Source organism: Rhea pennata, chromosome Z (genome assembly GCF_028389875.1).
Source record: "Rhea pennata isolate bPtePen1 chromosome Z, bPtePen1.pri, whole genome shotgun sequence".
Classification (NCBI taxonomy): domain Eukaryota; kingdom Metazoa; phylum Chordata; class Aves; order Rheiformes; family Rheidae; genus Rhea; species Rhea pennata.
In genome coordinates this window covers 59,878,317-59,886,207 of record NC_084702.1, presented here as the reverse complement: position 1 = coordinate 59,886,207, position 7,891 = coordinate 59,878,317, and positions in this window count along the sequence as shown.

The following is a 7,891-nucleotide window of genomic DNA, read 5'->3' as shown; positions in this document are numbered from 1 at the left end:
GATTAATGATAGCTTGCAAAATGCTGATGGATCACGGGTAAGTCGACTTACCCTTCCCATTCACTCTCAGAAATGTACTTCAGGAAAATCGTTAGAATTACTAAGAATGAACATACTGCAAAAACATCTAGCAATTTTTACCTTGTTACTCGCTCACCACACACTACTCAAAATGGCATTCATAATGTTGTAGCCGCTACCAGTGAATTAATTGGCCACCACACAGCTCTGCTTTTCTAAATTGTTTGTTTTTATCATTTGTTTACATATTTTCCATAGTTAGTAATGAAATTTATGTTAATCAATAACCATTTCAACAAGATATATCATTTTAGTTTATACTCTAATGAACAGACGTGAAAAATTACACGTGCCAGTAATGAAATAAATTCCCCTATTAAAGGCTTAATCTCACTTCATCAATATTTGATTTGTAGCAATCATGAAGATAAATGTCACTACCATTAATTAAAATGATTTCCTCAGTAACGTCTCATACGTCTAGTTAGCTAACCATTACTTCTGTATTCTTAGCTCTTAAACTTCTCAAACTTTTCACTAGTAAAATAGAAATTGCAACCATTTCAAGATAGTGCTTTCTGTTTAGACAGCTTGCATATTTTGAACTGCTTTAGCCATCTCCCTTCATTGCACATCTCACAAGCATTATACTTGCGGCTGTGTTGGCAAACTGATGCTTGCTCTTGCGGGCTGGAGTCAGGGCATCCCTAACAGAGGGGTATTGCCTGAGGAACTCACTCCCTCTGCTGGTCTTCTGAGCTTCTTGCTTTCACAGTTGACAATTTTAGCCTAGCATTTACCAGACAGATCTAAACTATGGTTATATCTGTTTGTATCTGTTTGGCGGCCCACTATCTGGAAACACAGTCAGTACTTTTGCTTTACACAAGATGATCTCATACATATTTTTACAGAGAGCAAGAGATCTTGTCAGTATGTTTCTGCTGAATGCAGAAAACAGAGATGCATGCAATATGTAGAAAGGAGATACCTGATAAATGCAATATTTAATGCAGAAATGAGATATTTGATAAACAAATGAAAGAAGAAAAACAGTGTCAGAGAAAAAAAATCAATGCAAATGTAAGGATAGATAAGAACCAGAACACAATAAAATTAGTGTTGTGAAAACAGAAGAGATATGAAAGCCTGCAAAGAGGGCAAAGACAATGTTTGAAAGCTACTATTGCAGAAAAATTACACCAGCTAAAGCAGCACCAAAGTGGTGCATAAAATACACAGTTAAAAGAAATAAGAAGGAGTAGAAGACAAAAAAGACGAAACAAAGGCAGATACCTAGAGCTGGTTTCTGTCGTTATCCCAACCATGCACTTTCTACAAGGTGCTAAGAGAAATGTACACACCCTGGGTAACAGAGTTGTAACCACGGTGCACAGCCAGTATAGATCAGGGCAGTACTGCTCAGATCACTGATAGTTCAACCTGCTACACTGTAAGTAGCTGCAAACAGAATTTTCCTACATTCCTACTTTTTAAAAAGTCACATTAAAAGGCTGCCAAACTACACATTTGATTTCTCAGGTTAGGAGACACAAGAACATGGTTATACACGAGCCTGCTAAAAACACCTAGCTGTTCCTTCTCTTGGACACAAAAAATAGTGATTTTAGCTCTTTTTGTCAGTGATGTGACACTTTAAAGCCATATCACAAGTAGCAAAGCTCTGGGAGATGCACGTGTCCTGGGATAATCCAGAAATAGACAGCTGTGGCAGATATGCTGTCTACATACAGTCACTAACCAGGAGCAGAAAACTGAAAGGCAAGTGTGTGTCCAGGATGAAGAACTCCAATCCATAAATCTCTCCAGCTTCCTTGGAGCTGTCCAAGCATTAGCCCATGTAGGTTCTCACCACCAAACTGAGATGGACAATATGCCAGGTATGAAATGCAATTCTTTGACCCATCACTTAGCTTCTCCTTGGCATGTTGCCTGGCTATGAGAACATGCAGAGGACTTTCTGACATCAAGATTCTTCTTTCGTCTATTTAGATGCTTTCACTGACATATTTCTTCTGAAGTTTTAAATAAATCTACATTTTCAATATAATATTAAAATACTTTCTCTTTTTCTCTTTTTGTTAATAAAGGATTACATTTTTAACAACTCAAATTGGAAAAAGTACCACATGCATTGCTGTAGGTCCTACATACATTCAATAACTGCACAGAGATTCTTGTAACGAAGTAAATTTGGTTGCAAAGTACTACCGGTTCTTACTATCTCATCTCATCTTACAACAGATAAGAAAAATTAAGTATTTTGAAGGAAGTATAGATGGAGTTTGCTACTCATCATTAAAATTTAAGAATGCCTTCTTATAATCCATACTATTTACACTGCACATTAGTTTACTATGGTCTTCCTGTACTGCACTTAGCATGAAACCACAGGCTCTCTTGCAGTCTAGTACTGTTAACATAGAAATCAACAAATTTTATTGTTTCTTATGTTTTTAATGTTAATGATCTAATCAAAATGAAAAAAAATCCAATGTGCATGAAACAAACTACTGAAACATACATAATCACAGATCTTAGATTTCTGCAGCAGAAAACAAAAGCAAGTTGTAGCAAGTATTTGGCACATTCTGAAACAGTGATATCACAGACCAAAAGATAATATATCAGCTGAAGATTTCCACTTAATGTAAAATCGTGATTACACGCCAACTGTATACTGGATTATCAGTGTTACACTGTGGCATCATTTAAGAGTTCCACTCACATACCAGGGCTTTTTCATGCTCATCCTTGAAGATGCACCAAAAAAAAAAATCACTGCACCCAAGAATTTTCAGTCTGAGTAAATTAGGATTGGATGTGGGAAGGAGTAGCATGTACTATTATGTTGTAAATATTGTGTGTTCTGCAGCCCTCCATTCAAGCTTATACAGATGTATACAGCCTCCTAAGATCAATTTACTCTCTATGTATAGTAAAATAGAAATACCATATAATTAGAGAATGTTATAATATCTTTCATCACTTTACTTCAACTCACACCTTTACATAGCATTTTACAGGCAGAGTAATAAAGTCCTAACCCTTCAAATCAGTGTACAAAAAACCACTGATTTTGCTGAGTTTTGCTGAGGTAGAATACAACTGTCCTTTAGCCAACTGTAAACTATAGGATCAAGCCTATATAGGAACACACACAAACAAGGCTCTTTGTGCTTTTGTAACTTGTAATATCCATTTCCACTCACAGAACTTTTCTATCCAAGTTAAACTGGAAGCATTCTTCACATGGATGACAACTTGACAAAGAATATAAATCAACTCTACATCTCAATATGGTAAGTCCATCAAGAGTCGTTCCCTTGGACTCTTCTCTTTACACACAGTGTATTCAATAAAATGGCTCAGATTCAGTGTTTATCAGCTAATTGTTGTTGCCTCTATGTCTTGCTCTTGTTCAGATTAAGATCTGCTCTAAAGTTATATACTGCATGATTACAATTTTTGTATATTTATAAACCAATTTAACATATGTAATCAGTCTTCTGTTGAAAAAACCTCCTTCTCATGGCCTTTTTTGGAACTACAGAGAGAAGATAATGGAATGTTACACAAAGCAAGAATCTATAAAAAATACAGGAGCATCTTAGCATGTTTTTGAGAGGCTAAACACACCAGCTTAATTGGACTTACCAGCAACATACAGCAAATGAGTAATTAAGAACTTAATTCTGCATCTGATGCAATGTATCATGCCTTACACTGCCGTTGGTATCAGAATTCAAAGGCCTTAAAAACTAAAATACTTAGACAAATAAAAACAGCTACTTTTTTGGCATCTCAGATGCACTTTGATATAGGACTTTAATTAGGAGTTAACTCAGTGGCCAGTAAGCCTGTAGTACCATTTGAGATGTCCTCAGGTATCAAACCTGGCCTCCAGCTGTTCCTCCAACGGGCACGCTGTATCATCCGATACCATACAGACATGAGGATCTTAAACAGCACTAAAATGGTATGTGTGGGTATCTAAAACAATTGTGCCAAGGATTCAGAACACCATCCTTTCACAACCAACCAGTTCTTAAAGTGCCTGCAGTTTACAAATACCTATACTGTGAACCACAAAGTTCTCTGAATGCCAAAGCCCAATGTCTTGCTAAGAAACAGCAGACACAGTTTCACGCTTAAGTCTGCTGTCAATTGAGCCTGAGGTGGGGATTTGACTAAACCATGGCCAGAGCCATAAAAGTGAGTGCTCTTCGGTAGTTAGTAGAACCAGTGCATCTACCTGAAGAGTTAGCTCTGTAACTAGCTGGATATACGTTCTTACTCATCAATTCTGGTAGCAACCTGACTGCTGGAACAATGAACCACCCCTTAAGAAACCTCAGGCTTTACTGACTCCAGGAGGTGCACAGCTGCCCTGACTGCATCCCCTCACTGAAGCAGGGAATCTCCTTTCAGTTCATCACTGCTTAATTTTGGCACCTGAAATAGTTATTTCAATGTGACCCTCTGTTGGGATAAACCGAAGTTTACACTTAAAGATTACAGATGGAATTATATGGCAAAAGGAGCTAAGTAATAATCCATTTAAACAAAGATAGGTAACAGAAAAATAAAGTAAAAACGTTTTTTATTGTAGTGCCGCACTGTATTATACATCTTCTGATGAATATATGACAAGAATTTTGATTTCTGTGAGACCTGGCAAAATCAGACATTGTATTTTAGTAATAGTTAAAATATGCATAATTAGAGACGAGTGTGGAAGGTTCTTTCGACTACAACAAAAGAATATTTGAACAGAGTATCATGTTAGAAAGATAAAGTTTTAAAGCCTTATCTTTGTTTTGCTTTTATTATGTTATCAAATTGCACGTCCCAAGCAGAATATTGTATTTGTCAGACTATTTTGTCATAGATTTGTCAGAAACCGGGACATATAAATAATCAACATACTTTTCCAAACATTAAAGCTGGAAATTATTTTAAAATTATTTATTTCCTAAATTGAAATTGAGACCTGAAGATATTATTCTTTGAGTGTAGAACGTAAGTTCTTCATTACTGAATATTTTTGATTATGTCTCTTAAACTGGAACATGTATGTAAACAAGCTAATAACAACATAATTTATAGATATCTACATGAGTTTATTGCCTATTGATCTTTTACAATATATCAAGGGTTTTTAGTTATATATTGCATAATTTAATAGGTTATAAAGTGTTCCAAATTTCATTAATGTAGACGTAAAAAGAATATAAAACAATTGCAAAATCTGTGTAAATTATTTAGGCAAAAATGTCTTGCTATAGAATATAGCACTTAAATAGGTCTTACTATCAAAGGGATACTTTGATCTGTTTTCAAGAAAAACTACACCCCTGAACCTTGGTACATTTTAACGCTGGTTAAAAGGTGCACTGATTTAATCATCCTATAAAATCAAGACAATTTTCAATACAACAGGATAATTAATTTAATTTATTTGTATCTCAGCTTGAGAACAAGTCTGTTACATGCAGGCAGTAGTACTGACAGGTGAAAGAAACTGTCACTGCTTTCTACACATTCCTACTGAAAAAGTGAAACCGATAATTCCGGAATGGTAGTGAATTCCAGGCTGCTCTCAAACTATAAAATACTGGAAGATGAAAAGATTTGCAAAGGTTTAATTTAGACAATAGTAAAACAGCAGATGATGCTGGAGTCTTATGAAAGCTAGAACTCCCCCAAACAGAAATTACTGTGCAGAGCTGTATGGAAGCATTGAAAAAAAGCCTTTATATCATTTCTGAAGTAAATAAGAGATTTTTATATTTCTTAGGAATTTTTTTATATATATTCAAGCACTGATATGGCATTGCCTCTTATAGGACATGAAAATCAGAGCCAAGACACACACAGACGCACTCAATCACAAGATAGCAAATTACCAAGCAAATTATCTAAATCACCTTTTCCCTAAAAGTATACGATTTTCAAAAATCAACTGCAAGTGTAATAACTGGGGACTGGAAAGGACTTTCCAAATCTTAAGTCCAACTACTAGCTGCTGTAAGCTTCACATCATAGAGCTATACCTCATCTTTAGATTAGTTGGTGTTTTTCCCCTACTTTTCTTAGGAAGCTTTTCCAATAATCTCCTTGCTGGGACAGCTACAACCTCTTAATTTCCACCCTACATTTCTTAATGGCCAGTTCATAGTCATTTTTTTTTCTTATATTCAATATCTTTTAGGCTAAATAAAGTTGTAATCTCTAGTAATTTCCTCACTGAGGATCAACAAAGAAATTTTTCTCTTCCCAACATTTGTTAATTAGGTAAGCAAAGCCATAAGACAGGCTCTCTCCATTCTGATCATCCTAGTATCACTTCTTTGCACCTGTTCCAGCCCCAGTTTTTTTCTTGAAAACGGGTGATTATGACTATGCATTATTTCACTTAAAGAACTATCAGAGCATCAACACGCCCCCAAAGGTACTGAAAAGACACCCACAGTCCAGGACACAATTTGACTTTTCAGGGCTACATCACATTGCAAATGCACAGACAGTCTGTGACCAATTAGTATACTATAATACTTCTCCATATCACCTGCATCTGATGAGTCCTCAGCTGGCAGCAAAAAAAATCTTGTTAGTAGTCTCCAAGTGCATAACCTTGCGTACTACTTAATTGAATCTCATTCCTTTTCCATCTCTCTAATGCCGAGGGTCATCTAGTTCTTTTAGTATTTGCAAGTTCTAACTCAACTTCAGTTTAAAGAGTTTTTATTCTTGCTCATAATCTTGCTCTTCTTTGCTGATTTGTAGCTTTTTTATTCCTGTTTTTTTTCTCCTTGTAGGCTTCCAAATATTTCTTAAAATGTTCCTGAAGTAACTAACCATTTAAGTCCAGTACGATTTCTGAAAGTATTTTTCCTTGCTTGGATATAAATTCTAGATAGTTTAAATAAATTTAACTTAGGAAAATTCCACATTTCCTCTCCATTCAAATTCCTGCGCAGGTCAGAATGGTTGAGTTAGCTGTGGAGTTTCTTTAGCTTACTAAGCTGACTCTTCAAGTGAAGCATTTTATTTGAACACATACTTTTGTTTATCTTTCCATTTAATCTAAATGAAATCACTTAATCAAAAGTCCTGATTAAAAGTTACATGACTGACTTACCTGTAACATACCTATTATCTACCCACACTGAATATAAAACAGCCTATCTGTCTTTTCATGGGGATGTTAACATATTTTTAAATGTCTACTTAATGTAAAATACTTAAGGTGGTCCCTGAAGATCTCTGAACTTTCCTGTCCCACGCGAGTACCACAGCCCTTTGGGCACGGGCACGTTCGGCTCCATCCCTTATGGCCCCATACATCAGAGGTTCTCGGAAGCTGTGCTGTGGCAGAGCAAAACGCAAGAGCACGCTTGTCTTCAGCTGGTAGCTAGGATGCTCTCCCGGGTCACAGAGCTTTACGAAATCCGGCAGTGAATAAACACAGGTGGTGGAGAGAGACAACCTCAGGTTTATTTTCTACAGGGAAAACTTCTAGAAACTAGTTTCCAACAGGTGGTAAACAGAACACAAACTAATAAACTTCACCGACCTTACTAATTCACGGAACGTCTTCGTAGCGTTTTCTGTTCCCTAGCTCAAGGTAGCGCCTCAGTCAGCAGGATCCTGAAGCACCTAACACCGCTCCGGGTCCCAATCGGGGGAACAAGCAACTACAAGCTGAGGTAAGTGGTACGAAGAATTACTTACGAGATCTAGACCTGAACGACTTAAACACTCTAAAAATTATCCGAGCCCTAACGCGGCCAGCGACCGCACGCAGCGGGTTAACGCTCATCTGACCGTCCCGGGGTACCACAGG